We start from the raw sequence: 16893 nt of genomic DNA, 5'->3' as shown, positions 1-16893 counted from the left end.
TGAGACAGAGGGTGGATGTCTAGAGCTCCATTTCTTAGAAGTGGTTCTTTTTTTAGTGAGTGCTTGCCAGATGCACTCATCTGTACTCTGGCTGTGAGCTGTGCCTCACTTCTAGTGTATATTGGTATTTTCAAGTCATCAACAGCTTTAGGGTTGCGCTGTCAAATGCAGCATCACATCACAGGCTTGATGCCTGATAAAGGTGTGTAAATAATGGAGGTACCTAATCTGCAGAAGATAGATGGGGCTCTGATGGAGTGCTCCTAAGCAGCAACGGCAGATCCACCTTAGGCTTGGAACAGATCCTGACACAGCCCTTTATCTGGGTAAGCAGTTTCTAGGGGGAGAGAGCTGTGCTTTTGGGTCTTTAGATAAGCAACAAAACCAGCTGTGGAAATAATGAAAGAGCTACAGTTGCTGGCTAGTCTAATAATAGCCTAGGCCAGACAGACTAATTTGCAATAATTTGGCTCAGATTGGAACACACACAAAAAAGACTTCTGCTGGGTTGCCGGGCCCAGGGGAAGAAGGAAACAAAGAGGAGGATCGATGAATTAGACCCAACCGTTTTAAGTACAGCAGGAATTAACGCCATGTGGGAAATTCTCTCCAGAAAGTCAAGAAAAGAAGATTCTCTTTAATTTTTCAGCAAATAAACTGATAGAAATTATAAAAAAGAAATAAAAGGGGAAAATAAAGTACAAGTTGTGAAAGTTCGAAAACAAACAAACAAACAAACAAAAGAAGCAGAGCACTTGCTGTAGCCTCAGGTAGCTGAGAGGAACACATCTGCAATTGGCATTTGCTGCTCTAAAGCCCTTCACCAAGTACAATGTATTTGTGTCTTACAAGCAGGGTGAAGGAAAAATAATTGCATTCTTGTGTACTTCAGTGAGAATCTCTGCTGTGTACATGTGCGTAGGAATAAAAAGACTTTTATATATTTTCATAGCTACATTTCTCCAAGAAAACAAACCTTACTGTCTCAAAAAGTCTGCAATTCGGTTGTTAAAATCTGGAAATTTCCCACTGAAATTCTACTTTATCATATGCATCTTTGCTGTAATGTACATACTTGGAATTTCACGATGGTAGAGTAAAAGAAAGAAACAACTGGGTAAATGGGTCTTTGTATTCTCTGCTGAATGCTTACAATTAATTGCCTTGGCAGTTGTTATTTTTTAAGTATTTTGTTCTGATCTGCATCCCTGGAGTTGCCACTTTGTTTGGCCCTGCAAAAAGACACTGTTTTTCAACAAAAAATATCAGCTCTATAGAACTGCTTAATTGAAGTCGCCCGTGTAGCCTCAATGTCTAATCAGGTCTGCAAAGCAGCTGAAGCCTGCAATGAATGTATCAGTGTTTGGCTGAGATACAGGAGCCTCGACCACAAAAGAATGCAGACAAAGGATTTTTAAAAAATGCAAAGGATGAAAAAGAGTGTTTTCAGAAGGCAAAATGTAGCCTTTGGACATGACGACATTATTTTTGTTCTGAGTAAAAATAACAAGGGTCTCGTTCAATAGACGAATGACGTTGGCAATATAGCCAGGGTAGGAAGCTGACATTGCTGAGGGCCAAAATCTGATAATTTGATCTCCATTTGTGTTCAGCTGGTCCAATGGGTTTTAGTGTACGTGGAGAGTGACATATCAGGAGCCTGCAGGCTTCCTGAAATGTCTCCGACTAAGTGTGGGTTCTCCTTGCATTGTTACAACTGCTTGTGGCTCCCAGCATATCAGCATGATGAAAGTCTAAAGGTAGATGGTTTTATGATGAGAGAAGATGATTAAAATAGAAGATTATGGATTTCCTTGAATAAGGACCTTTCTTACTGAAACACTGAGAAATCACTTTCATGCAAAACTAGGGATTTTGAGACCGCTTTCAAAAAAATGAGAAGGATCTCTGCACGAAAGCAGCAAATCCAATAATTTCAAAAGACCAAAAATTGGCAGCTGAGTGAGGAGAATCTATTCAGAGAGAGATTTTTATAGTCGTTAGTTTTTAAATTAATTTTACAAATAATTTTGGTTACTTTTGCTATTTTCCAACTTTTGTGGACTAAAAGCACCCTTGCCTCTCCTGTCCTATTAACAAAAATCTCTTAGCAATATTTTCCTCCTTTATTAGTATTGTGACTCGCAGGGTTATAAATATATCTGTTTCTACTGCCTTCATGATTAAAGAGAATAAGGAAAAGAAGTAGAAAAAATGTGAGGAAATCTGGAAGGGAAAAGAGCTGGTTCAGAGGTAAATGCTTCTTAGAAAGAGAGGCTGTCAAGGCCAAGTCGATGCGTAGTTTGAGCCCTGAAGTATTCATGTTTGCTCTGTAACCACAGAGTTATCAGTGGACAGTGCCGATGTTGTGCTAAGTGAGCTGGCAACAGAATGATGTAAAAAGTATTATCACATTGGACACACGTGAGTCTAATACCTAAGAATATGCAATGCTGGCCCCAGAATAAGAGTCCAGATTTTCTGCTGCAGTTTGCAGTTCAGTGCCAAGAGCTGACAAGGGAAAACTTAGGGAAGACAGCAAACAGAGTCCTAAAGAATTTTCGAAAGGTGAAGCGAGGTCATAAATTTGTCCATTGCAGTAAATTTATAAGTTTCTCACAGTACTGAAATTGGTTACAGATATTAGTAGCTCTGATTTTGTTGTCTTCGGTTCTTCTGCCATGAAATGCATATAAATTGCCTTTCACTGGAAATATATATGACATACAGGTGGATAGTCTTTACAGTTCAGTACAAAAATTTGCAGTCTCCTGGGGTTTTTTTGTTGTTTTTTTTTTCCCCACCTATGTGTAGTCAGGCATTCTGACGTGTTTTTCTTGTGCTAAACATTGACACAGTTCACATTTACCAGAAGTGTTTACAAAGGTACGCTAATATTCAGCAATAGGATAATTCTGCAAATAAATAATTGTATGATAATTACTAATTTGTGAGCTCAGTGCTGAAAAGTTTAATATTAATGAGGTTGTAACAGTCTAGTTACATTAATGTGTATTTGATAATGGAAAAACACTTTTCTAATGTGGAAGTTTTTCAAAAATTTAAAATAGACTATTATTTTGGGCAACCTGGTGTAGTGGAGGATTTCCCTGCCCATGGCAGGGGGGTTGGAACTAGATGATCTTTGAGGTCCCTTCCAACCCTAACCATTCTATGATTCTATGATTCTAAATATAATATTATGAGTTTCCAACTTAAAAAAAAATACTTCTATCTGTTACAGACATTATCTTTCAGTCATACATTCAACAACACCCAGCTTCTTAAAACAATTTGTTTTTTATAAAAGCTGAAGAATGGAAAAACAGTTTGATAGCTTGGATGACGCCTGCTTATTTTAAGCCAGCCAGCCAAACATGATGCAAGATACAGCAGTGATTCTCAGACATTTATTTTTCGATTTATCTGATAAGAAGGAAGGACCTGCATACCTTAGTAGCAATTAAGGGAAAAATAAAAATAATCCTATGTGATAGTATCAGTCTACCTGTCTTTTTCAATTTTACACCACAACCTTTACTCTAATCATTGTATGTCAATAGAAGAATAGATGACGACAAGCATCCTCATCATTCAGGCCTTCATACTGGCTTTAAAGAGGTTTAAGGCTTGACACCAACCAGGGATTTTATGTATTTCACACTCATGCTCGTGAGAATCTATTTTGCTAGGCTTAGAGAGGTCCTGCACTCCAGTATACATACTTTTTTAAACATCTGTAGCTTCAGAGCTGACAACTGCTGAGTATCAAGAAGATACCTAACACTATTTAGATAGAGGAAAAATTGTGCTGCAGCACTATTCTTTTTTCTGACTCTCAGAAATAGTTTCCTGTTGTTCATACATTGCTACTACCCAGCAAACTGGTGGTTTTACTGCCAATGACAGACCTCCTGCTAAACTCCTTGATGTTGAGTTTTGTTAGCAGTATAGTCCAACAACAGAGGCCTTATCCTATTTTTCACCTCCTTATTACTTTGCATCTACATATGCACATTCACTGGTTTCAGAATTTTGTTCCATATTCACCAATCATAAGATTGCATCATTCAAAAGAAAAAGATTCATGTGATTAAAAAATACAAAGTATAAAGTCTATAATGTGATGGCAAAACAGTAACCAAATTTCTGCTGTTTTAGTTACGTAAGTGAAAACCAACTGTTCGCCACATGTCTGGAGTTCCCTGTGAGGTCTGGACTGATGAAGGTTACCAGCATTTTTGCAAGACACTTGGCAAAATCCTGAGTTGCAGGGACAGTTTCTCACAGAAAACTCTCACCTTGCATCAGAGCTTTGTGCTAGCCAGCCACTGAGTGAGATCTGTACGCAACAGTTCTCAACTGAAAACTGAAGCAACTTGGATTTTGCCTAAGGTATGATTTTCAAACTTTTTTAGGCTTTCCTCACATCTTCTTTTCTGTAACATTTTATGTCACTATAGTCTCTCCTACTCTTCCCCAATGCGTATATATCCTAACTCCTCTAGCCTGCCCCAAATCTCTGCCTTCCTCAGACTGCACTACTCATAGTTTATTCTTCACAATGTTTATTCCTTTACCCAGAAAGAAATAGCACTCTCTCCTCACAGAGAAACAGCCCATTCAGTCCAAATCTTACAGCTGCTTTTTGCAACTTCATTAGCTCAAAGGAAATGCCACATTCTTCAAGGGCCTGCTGAGCAGAAAGCTTTAGGAGTGGAAAGCATGAAAGGCAGAGAAAAGCCTGGGTAGAATTTCCTGGGGGTTTACACCTTGGGAGGAGGTATAGTCCATTCCTCCTATTTCTGAAAACGGCCTCACTGCAATTTACATGGGTTTTGTTGTTTCCAAGGACAGGAAGTGGCATCTGGGAATTAGTATGGCAAAAAGGATTCCAGACACGCTCACCTGCGCTTTCTATTCTCTTTCTGGTTATTCCCATTGACTAACTAAATTGTCTTTATGGACAGAATCTCCTAAATGCTTATCTCAGGTTAACTTTATCAGTTCAGGAACTGCTTCAAGGAAAGAAATCTTTTATATATACTATGAACTCCCCTTCTCTCAATGCTGTCTGAATGCCAGAAGTTGTTTAAAGGATCTCCACAATGTTCAATTCCCGATCAGTAAGAGTTCAATGGTCTGGAAAATAAGGAAGAGAGTGTCAGAATCAGTTTCTGGGGTGCTTTCACAAAAGCCGTGTGTTCAGCACTCTGCTGGAGCCAGGAGCAACCTATCAGTCCTGAAGCAGCTCTCGCAGAGACAACTTTATTCCACAAAACCTTTAGGGTTGTAACACAGCCTTTATATTCTGAAATTCTATGGCCATGCCCTCAATTTGTATCTGAACAACAATGCTAGACTTCCTTCAAGTTGAGGGAAAACAAGTGAGATGCTCTGATTTAATTGAAAATATAGTTAAACCACAGTTTTTGATCTAGAATTCAGCTATGAAATCTACAGTATACCCTCCTTTTGCCCAGATGGAGGGATGCGTATAAGGGAGGTAGGTTTGAGTTACTCTCTTCTCTGCGTTTCATCTCTCCAGCAACATACATAATTTTCTACTGTTGATAGCTCTGGCGTACACAATTATTGTTGGCAAAGGAATGATTTAAGGCTGAGAAAGGAATGCAAAAATTTGCAGAAAGAAAACGTAAAATATGCAGATAAAACCTTAGTCTCATCTCACACAATTACAGGAAATACAACCTTCCAAGGGGATTAATAGGATTTATCATCCAGTCCCAGGGCAAGACATTAGAAACATTTATAGCAAAAGGAAAACAAATATTGAGAATTTCTGGAGTAATTTGTCCCTTGTTTTATTCTGGTGCTTATGCTGGCTGAATGTTGATATACTGCTGCAGCTCTAGGGCTCATCCTTTTTTGGATTAGCATTAAAGAAAACGTGTTAGTTTGACAGTTGTAGTAAATGAGCCTTGAGCTTTCTCTTTTTCATTCATGGCTGGTTAGGTGTGCAGGTCACGTTCCAGCCTCATTAGTGAATGGCGGCAACTTAAGTCTGGTTATTAATTCTCCAGCTTGCAAGTTGTTAGCAACTGAAGCCCAGTAATATTGACACAATATTGGCTGAACTAGAGATTTCTGAGTCTGGCAGGATTTTTATTTTTGTTTCTTGATAAAAAATGAAAAAAAAAAAGTAACTGCTTGGCACTAGACAGGTTCACATGTGCTAACATTACACCTTGTGTGTTAACAACTGGAAAGTGATATGCTTGAATGTTTCCATTTTGATTTTTTTTTTTTTTTTGGTATTTGGCCTGAGTTTAAAATCCAGTTTAGTTAATGAAAACACTTAAATTTTACTTCCTGTTCTCCTCAGGAAGTGAATTTTTGCCTGAGTGCAATGATTCTTGCTACCTTGACCTACCAATATCTTGTACTTGCAAGATGTAATCTCCATCTTATTTACTCTGAAATACTTTGACATTCTTAGTCTTCTACTAGCAGAAGTATCCTATTCATTCTGCATCATTACAAGGTCGAAACTTTTAGGAGACAGCTACAAGTTTTCATAATTTACTAGAATATGACAAAAACTATATTCAAAGGGGGCATGAGAGATGGAAAATCATCACTATTAAGATATTTCTAATGCGCCCATGATCACAATATCCTGGCATGTTAACAAAATTAACTAAAGCTTAATTCAATTCATACACTGTTTTCATCCTTCTGATTCCAATAGCACAACTTTTATTTGTGTCACACATTTGCATGTGTTTGTGTGATACATGATCATTCCTGTTTCTGTCAGTATCAAAGACGCAATTTGTAGAAATAAGCTAAGATTGACTTTTGGCCCTAGTAATATAATTAAAGCCCAGAACTAGATAAAGTAAAACATCATATTACATGACAGGACAGCATCTGTTTTCTCCTGTAATTACTACTAAAATGTAAAGGGAATTTTGTATGTCATTTTCCTGTCTCTTCATTATCTTATGAATGACATTCATACATTTTTTTTTTTAAATCCAAAAATTTGATCTCCCCATTTCAAAACTCCTGTAAAATTAGCATTGTGGCTTACCTTTCAATTTAAAATTAAATTCTTGGAAAATCCGGTGAAATGAACCTCTGGCTATTCATGGCTACACATGTTGCTTTTCTTGCTGTGACTGTACTCTGAACTGTTGAGCTGAAGGAGTATCGAAATGTCAGCGTGCTTCTTGCCTATAAATAAAGAACAGGCATGTAGAGAGTGAGTGGTGTCAAGAGGGGAATGACAAATCATGTCCACATATAACCCTATATTTCTTGTGTACATCCCCCATATAACTCTGTCCAATATTGACATGTAATTTCTGCAGTGTAATCCAAATCACGTTCAAAGGATGGATGATTTTTATTACCATTCATTCTTGTCAGGATCAGTCGAACAGTGTGTGTAACTGAACCCTCCAAGAGGCAGTCTTTTTCTGTGAGAAGTGATATCAGAATACAAACAGTGAGCCAAGAAGAAATAGGAAAAACAGAAGTTCACAGCACTCTTGAGAAAAATAACTATACAGATTCTACTGAATCGAGTAAAATAATTTAAAAATGATGCCCATTGGACTTAATTTTTGATTTATCTAATGTCTTGTTTCCAGAGCCCTGTTAAGTGAATATTTTTATGTTGAAAATATTCATTAAAAGGCCTCCCAGTTCTCATACTACCTCTGTCTTCAGTCAGCCTGGCTAATACACACATGTTACTTGAAAGCTTATTTCAAGCAGGAAATTCTTAGGCTACCAGAAGTACCACTTTTATTAAAGGGTAGTGAGGAATCAGGAGAAATGGTAGAATCAGAAGCCATCTAAAGGGACCATCTTATAAGATTTTCATTGGTGAAGGACTGTGACACGATCACTAATGAGGACAAGCAGTTTTAAGGAACAGGAAGGAGGAAGCAAGAGACCCAGGAAGCAAGGGGGGTAGCAGTAGAAAAGGGAGGGTCAGGACAAATATGCTACACATTCTAGTTTAATTCTGGCTTCTACATGCCCCAAACGCCCCCCAATCATTAATACCTTCATCCAGGAAATAAAAAGAATGAAAAGACACACTGAGATGTTAGTTATTTCACAGCAATTCTGGCCTTACATTTGACATCACTGTTATTATGCATGTGCCATCAACTACGCATTTGACTAATTCCTCATTTTTCTCCCAGTAACATTATTCTTTTGTTGGCTACAATAAAAAGTTATGTTTATATGTTTATTCTTTGTATAATGAATATTCTAGCGCATTTATAAAGACCTCATATGGTCCACACTGATCCAAACTCTGATCACAAGGAAGTCTTGCATAGGTTTCACCACAGCCTCCAGCATCATGTCTTCTACATTTCTCCTGCTATTTTTGAGAGCAAATTCCATGATGAACTGGAACCATGACGACAGAGCTGTATCAGCACTGTGCTCCCTAGCAAGTGAGCCTCACAAATTACTTAAGGCATCTCAATAAAAGTGAAGTAGTTCTTGGGCACTTTAAAGACCTTCACATGTGCTCTACCCACTTTATGCCCATTAAGATAGTTGGAGGGTTCTGCAATTGGTGGAGTCCTTGTTGGTGGCAGTATAAAGAATATAAAGGCTGTTTATTCAAAGGCCTCTGGCAAAACATGGCAAATGGAAGCTGTCAGAGCCAGAACTTCAGCACCAGTAGGAAGCCAGCTCAGACCACTGAGCAACTTAGAGGAATACAGAGATGGTTTAAAGCTAGTCTTGCTCATCCTCTCCTAAGGCTGTGAATTCAGCCCTCCTGCTTCTAGACATGCAGTCTAAAAATTTTCCTGTAGTCTTTTGGCTGCTGCATTATTTACTTAATTTGGCAGGCTCGCTTCTACATCAGGATTGGGTTTCCTCATTTAAAAACAAGCAGAAATATGAGTGCTTTCCCTGTGTTGTAATCTGGCAGTGAGGATGGAACAGGAGCTTGGCACAGGAATTTCTGCACACCTATTTTAGTCTGTATCAGTAGATGAGGACACATACTCCAAAGAATGACAATCAAAACAATGGAGTCTCTCTGCCAACTTCGTCTGGTTTTGGATCAGGCATGTAAGTCCTCACATTATCCACAAAACACATCCAGTGTTGAAGCAAGCCGATGGAAGAACTTTGAATTTTCCAGATCTGCAGGTTGATTTGATGAGATCACATTTATGGGGCAATGCTGCCATTCCGTTTCAGTCCCTTGCCTCTCTTCTAACAAACAACATCACTGCCAATTTCTGCCAACTGTGGGAAATTCTGAGATGTGAATATTTATCCATTAGGATGTGAACAGAAAATATTAAAGAGCGAAGTTTCAAAAAGCTATGTTTTGAAGAGAAAGAAAAGAACACCCACATAATTTCATGACAATTTGTTAAATAGAAGACCGAAGGGAAATCAAGCCAGCTTGCTGGAGCTGGTGCTGTGAAAGTGGCTAGCTTTTTGAGCCTTAGATTTAATAAACTGCTCACAGAATTTATCACAGTCAATTCTTTTGTGACAGACAGTATAACTCCATGTTTGTGTGTGATTGAGAGCTATACCAAAATGTGTTTCTGAAGTGTTGCATTGTATTGAGCAATTTTTCTCTTTATACTTCAATAAACTTACTACTGTGTGTATAGTGTCCACAAAATATATTTTATAAATAACAGTATTGGAGATTCACCACTGCCTGAAGGTTGTACTATATTCCATGCATATTCAGGACAAGACTTTTGCAGTCAAGCCAACAGGAAAGGAAATGGTAGCTTAATAGATGTAACATGAAAAGAAATAGTACAAACTGTACAGATAAACAAAGCGGGAAAATCAAGACGAGATTATTCCAATGCAAAACTTGATCTGAGGTGAGAGAGGGCAGAACACTGGATAGCTGAAGGAGATACTAACTTCGGTGTCTCTTAAGTTCTTGTTCTTAATTGGATCTGACCATGACCTCCGCTGTTTTGCAAGAGTGGTTGTGGGTGTTCTACTCCTTCTAATCTGCTCATCCCTACTAAAACAGAGCATTACTGAGGAAGAAGTGCTGTGAGGAACTACATCTAGTGAAATAAAGTGACAAAGTGAGCCAGAGTACCTGGGCTAAAAAATTTATTAGTGTGATTATATCAACACAAAGAGCTTCCAACCCAGATTGGGCCTTTTTGTCTTGGGTACTGTATGAATGCACTGTTCCTACACTGAAAAGCTTACTGTCAAAACAAATATGGAAAAAACACACCACCATACAAAGCTACAAGCCCCCCAAAATAGTCAAGAGGAAGGAAATGAAATGCATATGGAAAGTGAAATACAGAAAAATGAAATGGCATTTCACCAGGGATGGCAGAAGCAGGTAATTAACTCTGCCTCTCTAGGGCTCTAACCTTGCTAGTCCAATGATGTTACCCAAGGTCTTTAGTGGCAAGGGACAGGAAAACTGAGAGAACTACATTTGGGTCCTGTAGGCACATTCTGTTTTGGCACAGCAGGATTCTGGATATAACTAAATCACCTGGGCACTATGATAAAATAAATGCACACAATCTGTTTGACTCACTGATTTCTAGTAAATAGAACAAGAGAAAAGGAAGATAAAGTAAAAGTAGTTATTTCTATTCCCATGTCTTGACACTAAAGTTGATTTGATTTTATAGGCCTTTTCCCTTGGTGAATAATGTAGATACACAAGGAAGAAAAGGTCCCTTTCTTGGGATTAAGATCACTCAGCAGTATTATGATGTTTTTACATCTCTAAAACATTGAGGGAATGCTATTTTGTTTTAAAAAAACATATCAGTTTTGGACACCTACTGTCTCAGAAGCAGAGCCAGACCAGACAGGTGAAAAGCATGCAACTAAATACAGGTCTGTTATATGATGCTATTGCAAAAATAAAGAAACAGTGGCATTTTGAGAATAGCCATGGATCATATTTGGAATTCAGCAGCATAAATAGTCTTCTATAGAGCCTTGCTGCAGCCCTATTACAGCCATATCTGGAATACAGTGCATTGGCATTTCCAATCATTTAGGAAGAATGCAGAAGAAAATAGTAGTAAATGACAATAAAGTTATGCAAAAACTTCAGGGGGAAAAAATACACCACTTGGTAGAAGATGTGGTTATTTTCAGTATCTCCATGTGAAGGAAATAATTCAGTTTATTACAGCAGCCAAAAAACTGTGTTGACTGTTACAAGATATAGTCTGGTTTGCAGTTACATTCACCATCTTACATCAACAGATAAACTAATTCTTGCAAACTACAGCCAACCTAGCTTTTGCTTGCTGTATGCCTCTGCATACATAGTTTGCTTGTGCATATACCTGACACGGTGCCACCCAACAGAAATTTTGTGATGTTTTCTCACTGTCCGCTTCTTTAAATCTCACTCTTAGCCTTGCTGGTTGACTTGAGTGTTTCAGCTGCATATGTGAGGTGTCTGACTGCTGCACTGCAGCACTTGCTAGGTTTGTATACGGCACCAGTCGGTACTCTGGGACCGTGGTGCTTCTGCTACAACAAATAAGCTACAGAGGATCTTGCGCTGCCTGCATCATGTTTCAGGCAGCCTCGCTTTCTTTTGCATGCCAGCCTCTAGCTATTTGGTCATCATCCCTGTTCTTGAAAACTACTTTTATTATATTTCAATATTGTCGGTTGCAACTTCAGCGTATGATTTTAAGCCACACCTCTTATGTTGCTCTTGCTTACACTGACTGCTGTAAAAATACTTTGGAAAATTAGGTCCTTTTTTATCTCACTTTATACTGGTTTAGCTCACATACTCAAGCTGTTTCTCATCCAACCTCTTTCTGAGCTCCTGCTTTATATTATTTTATGATCTCCCCTTCTTTCTCAACCTCCTGCTCATCGTAAATTTTACTTGTAATATTCCTAAATGGGGAGTGATAATCAGGGCATTCAGAGCCTCCTAATATATATTACAGCTTGGCTTATTAGGGTATAGGCACTGTTACCTTCTTGGCAGAACTAATTAGCACTTTTAACAGCACGTTCTGTTTAGAAACTGAAGGTGCCTTATGACTGAATATCCTGGAAAATACTATTCCAAGTTTTGTCCCTTGTTGTAATATTAACTTACATTAACCTAAAATCTTGAAATGTTGTAGAGATTCTTTGAAACAATGTTACTAACATGGCCAAAGGTCAGCATCTGTTTTAGTTTAAGTCAGTGATGATTGTAAGATGGATTTTTATTTTACTAAGACCAAATAGTTTAATATTTGAAAATCCTCTTTCTCCTCCGCCCTCCAGCAAACCCAGGAGTGCATACAGGAGAATATTCAAAGGAAAACGCGTATTAAAAATCCTGAGCTTGTTTTCGAGCTACTGGGCTTTCAGGCCAATAAGACCTTTTTAAATTCACCTGAATGAATGAATTCCCTTTGCTTTGGACTTCAATTTTTCAGATTGCTTTCAAATAGTAGGTATTGTTTATACAGAAAGTAGTATCATTTTGAAGCCCTTACAATAGTTTATGTAGTAACTGATGGTCACTGACAATACATCAACCAGAGACTGTGTTCTTTAGAAGTTAACATCTACAAGAAATTAGATCTCCATCAACCTTGGAGTTTTTCTCTTAGCTCGGGTGTGCTAAAAGTGAAGGCAGGAATGCATCTCAAGCTTGTTTTTATTCCACTTTCTGAATAGAAACATGCAAAATTGCCTAAGGATGAAGAATAATACCATATATATATACACAGTGCCATTTCCACTCTCTTCAACATGAGTCTGGCTGTGAAAGGTCTCGACACTGTAGAACTCAAGCAGAAGTGCTTACAGGCAGACAAATCTACAGCTTCCTCACAGTGCTCCAGAAGGCAGATCTGCTAAATTTCAATTCTCTCCATTTTCAGAAGCAGATGTGAAAATACTGACTTATGTAATAACTTACTAGGCAGTGTATTCCAACCTTGCATAAGGGAAAAAATTCTTAATAAAAGCTTAGATGCCCCTTTAACCCATTGGTAAACCACTGTGTATGGCTACATATAAGCCTCTATGTTTAAAACACACTTTGATTCACTTCCATGACTTAGTTATTGCACTGATTCAAAAGCACCAAAACTTCATACTTATGAAGGACATCAAGCATGTATCAGTCTAAGCATCTACTTGATTGCCTAACTGGGGTGTTTTGAAACCATATCTTTTTGCTGTCTGGCATAAAAGACTGACTGTTCTCTCATTTGAAAATCCAATTCAAAATAGGATTGTTTTAGACAGCCAGGGCAAGCAGTACAGTGGTAAATTACATGTTATGGTTAATACAGTATGCACAGTATTAATGATCAAAAAGATAGTCTGCAATGTATTTAAAGATATCAGGCTGGTAGGTGCCTACAGGTGAAATGGTAGTCTTTTCCTTTGTCCTCTCTAAGGTATCATACTCTTGCTGTAGACACAAAGCCTAAATGTTCTATCACACATTCCCAGAAACTTCTCCAATACAGCTTACTTCAGTAGAACTAAAACTGTAGTTTACGCATATGGCCATAGAGCGGCAGCCTGGTAACAAAAAAAAAAAAAAAAAGATGTACTTGATGTTCCAAGAAGTGGGTATTTCCTAATGGTTTAATATTGCAACAGGGTTTCTAAACACAGAGAAAAATGAATGAGGTATGACTAGTCCCTGGAGAAAAAAAAAAAAAAAAATCTGGCCTTGATAAAAGCTTGATACTTACGGGAGGGAGAGGAAAGAGTTTGAAAATCAGATAGCAAAGGGGGTCAGATTACGTGCCCGCATAAGCAAAGCTGATCAAAGAGTAAACGAAGGACTTGATTTACGTCTTAAAAATCAAATGCTTTTTCTTCCCTTTGATACAGGCAGTTAGTACCTCCATCATCTATGGAAGCTAGCGGGCAGAATTACATTTATACAAGCTAATTCTTAGTTAAGTGTTTCACAGTCTATTCATTGATAAAAATACAGCTCAAAAAGCCTCTGAATGTTCAGTCAGTATTGGAAATCTAAAATGTCAAAGAGTAGTATGTAATTGTTCTGTTGTTTGCCATAGAGGTTTATGTGTGAAATAAGAATAACTAGATCTCTCTGCATTAAGCTTTATTTTTATGTGGAATTAAGTGGGTTTAGCAGTTTCAAGCAAGCTTGAAACAGTATGTAAAATATCACTGAGGCTGAGCTTTCTTTGCATTTATGTAAATGAAAATCAGGATTAACTCCATTAACGCTGGTGGAGTTTTAACAGCGTGAAATTGGTATGAAAAAAGCATTAGCCACAGCAACTTTTAAAGAAGTTAGTTCCCAGTGCTACTAAATTATATAGCTCATTATCCTTAAAAATAGAATTATTTTACAGGAACCATTTATAGTTTTACTTCAAATAGCTGCAATTACCAAATTTAGTTATTACACAATAAATATCTTCATGCTGCAATTCCTGATTTCTGTATCTGTGATGCCCACATATTACTGATATTCTTTGCAGATCAGAAGTAATACAAAATTGAGAAAAGTGGAGAGATAAATGCCAACCAATTAGTAATCAAATATAGGCTGCACTGTGCTTTCATGTGAACAACTTTCACTGCAGCAAGCCTGAAAATTACCTATCAGACAGAGATATAATTTGAAAACCGAAAAGCACCCTCACACAAAGTTGAAGAAGCCTTTGCTGGAATACTAATGTTCCTTCAAATTACCACATATCCCTTTTACCCACGCATATCCATCGGACTTACTTGGCTGACATTCAGTGCTTAAAGTAGGGAGAACTGGTAAATATAATTCTTCCCAGTGCTGTAACAATTACTCTAAATAGTCCATATTCGGCTCCTTTCTCTTCCACACCTGCTGCTTGCAGTGTTGATGTTTCTAAACAGTGAAAAAGAAAGTGGGAACCTCCAACCTTCTCAGCTTCCTCCTGGATATCAAAGCAAAGTCAATATCTTCTTTCCTTCAAGTTCTACCTCACTACTTCTCAGCCTGTTAATACCTTCATGTTTTTAACAAGAAAATAGATGGAGGTCAAGTACTCTGTAATGGCTCTCACAGATGGGTCTGTCCAGCCTGATATCCCATCTTCTGCAAGAGCTAATAACACATACTTACAGAAAGAGGATGAAAATAGCTTAATTAACCTCTCTATACAGCAATAAGCAGTTCAGAAACTTTGTGAGCCAGAGAAAGCACCAGGAGTACTTTTTTCAATATCAGTTATAATCAATGGGACTTTCCCTCCATTTTATTTACTCCCCTTTGAACCCATTTTAACTTTTGCCTTACAACCACCGTGTTGCAACCATCAGCGATCTAGCAAGCCATTCTGACACCTCTTCCTAGGCTTCAGTTGCCATCTCTCCCACTACCACTTACCTCCTGCTCACTCGCTGCTTTAAATCTGCAGCCAGATCACTTCATCGACAGCCCTCTAGTGCTTATGCTATGAGAATAATGATGCCACAGGCTCTGCTGATTAAAATTAAGGGAATAAGCATTGAAAGACCCTGACGGCTGCCTCTCCTAGGAAGCCAGACATTGCAACTGGCTGGTGTGCTGGGCCCAGGAAGCTGTGATCAGCAGTACAAAACTTGACTAGCTCTCACTTAATAGCAGCGCTTTCAGGCAGGGATGGACACTAGGGCCAATACTGTTTAATACCTTTAATAAAGACCTGGATGATGGGATGGGATGGACTGCACGTACAGCAAGTTTGTGAGTGATACCAAACTGGGGCAGGGCTGCTATTCAGAAGGTCCTCTGCATCCTGGATAAATGGGCTGATGGGAACCTCATAAAGTTTAGCAAGGGCAAATGCAAAGTCCTGTGTCAGGTATGGAATAACTTCACATGAAAGGGCAGGCTAGAAATCAGCTTAAGTAGAAAGCAGCTCTGCAGAAAAAGGACCTGGAAGTCCCGCTGGACAACAAATTGAATGTGAGTCAGCAGCGTGCCCGTGTCTTTTATTGAAAGTACAGAATGGTACAGCAAGAGACAATGGCCGCAAGTTAGAACACAGAAAATTCCCACTATGTATCAGGAACAAATTTGTGACCACGAGGGCAGTCAAATACTGGAACAAGGGCCCAAAGTGGTTATGGAATCTCCATCCTTGGAACCATTTGAAGTTGAACTGGAAAAGGCCCTGAGCAACCTGATTTATTTGGCCCTGCTTTGAGGAGGGGCTTGGCCTAGGTGGCCTCCAGAAACACCTTCCATCCTGAATGAGTCTGTGTTTCTGTGGGTCTCTGATTGCTATGACTAGATCCAAAAAGGCATCTGCACAAGAACCAGAAGGCGGGGAACTAGTTACCTTCCCAGAAGCGAGCAATTTCTGTCAAAAGAAGCCCTCTTTTGAGTTTCAGGCTTCAGCTAAAAACAGATTAACTACCACAAAGTCTTTTCTTAAGTGCTTAGGACTCAGTACAGAAATAGTTTCACAGAAATCCGATTTTGCCAATTGAAACAACCATGTACTATACAACCATAGCACTTCAGCAGCACAGTCATCTTCAGAAGAAGTCTATAAACTTCAATTTTGTTTTCCTTCCAATTTTAATATCTATTTATTAGCATGCACTTCTGGCTATGGTTGTAACCCTGATAAGTAACTTCCATTTCAGTTTCTGCAGTCCAATAAGGAAGTGAAACATGTTGGTTCATTCTGTCCCTTTTTACCTGCAGCTGTATGTATTTCTTTCCCAGGTGATTTTCATGGAGTTGAGAAGTTACATGTGTCTGGATGATTAAGAATTTATTTTCACCTCTTTAAAAATTGTAAGAGAGCATTCATTAACTTAGCAGGTAGGAATATCAGCATAGGAATACCTACCTTGTGACTGCTCTCCCAGGTTTATGGAGAGATTCATGGAGTTTGAATCCTGAGGCACTGTTAGATCACCTTGTCTTAC

Source organism: Tauraco erythrolophus, chromosome 5, assembly GCF_009769465.1.
Source record: "Tauraco erythrolophus isolate bTauEry1 chromosome 5, bTauEry1.pri, whole genome shotgun sequence".
Taxonomy (NCBI): Eukaryota; Metazoa; Chordata; class Aves; order Musophagiformes; family Musophagidae; genus Tauraco; species Tauraco erythrolophus.
The sequence above is the reverse complement of the archived record's forward strand: the minus strand, read 5'-3'. Positions refer to the sequence as shown.